Source organism: Oreochromis niloticus, linkage group LG22, assembly GCF_001858045.2.
Source record: "Oreochromis niloticus isolate F11D_XX linkage group LG22, O_niloticus_UMD_NMBU, whole genome shotgun sequence".
Lineage (NCBI taxonomy): Eukaryota > Metazoa > Chordata > Actinopteri > Cichliformes > Cichlidae > Oreochromis > Oreochromis niloticus.
This window is the reverse complement of record NC_031985.2, coordinates 31,900,663-31,901,420: the sequence shown is the minus strand read 5'-3', so window position 1 is coordinate 31,901,420 and position 758 is coordinate 31,900,663.

Genomic DNA, 758 nt, shown 5'->3' with positions numbered 1-758 from the left:
GACTTGTGGAGGTTGAAAAAGTGTCCAGACTATCGCAATAAAATGGTTAAAAAACAAACAAACAAAACACACACACACACACACACACACACACACAGAGATGTGAAATGCTTTTTGGAGAGAAAAAGGAGCTGAAGGAGACATTTTGAATCCACAGGTCCACGCCATACACATACCTTGAACTGCCTACTAACCCACACATGCAATGAAGACCAGCTTTCACTGATGAACATGCCCATATCTCTCATCAATGCTAATATAGTGTATACTCAACAGTAGGGATGGGTATCGTTTAGGTTTTATCCGATACCAGCACCAAACCGGTACTTTTGAAATGGTGCCGGTGCTCGAACCGGTGTTAAAGAATGGAGAACACAAAATTGGTCCAAAAACCTCTCATGTTCAGCTGTTTTTTTGTAAAAAGATAACAATGTTAGCCTTTTCTGCAGCTATAGGGGATATGTGGTATCACTCTTGGCTGGAAGCAGTGCTTAAACAATGGAAAAACATAAACTTTGTCCAAAAACCTCTCATGTTTAGCTGTTTCCCACTTTTTCTTTGGTCATTTTAGCCTTTTTGGCCAGGGTGAAGGGAGTATCTGCCATCAAACAAGAAGACAGCCGCATGTAACTACGACAGTGTTTGCTAGTTCACCTTACATGCATTAATTATTAATGCATGATGATATAATTAACATTGTTAGCCTACTCAACGTAAATTACACACGAATAACATGAAGCTACTCACGCAGAGAAGAA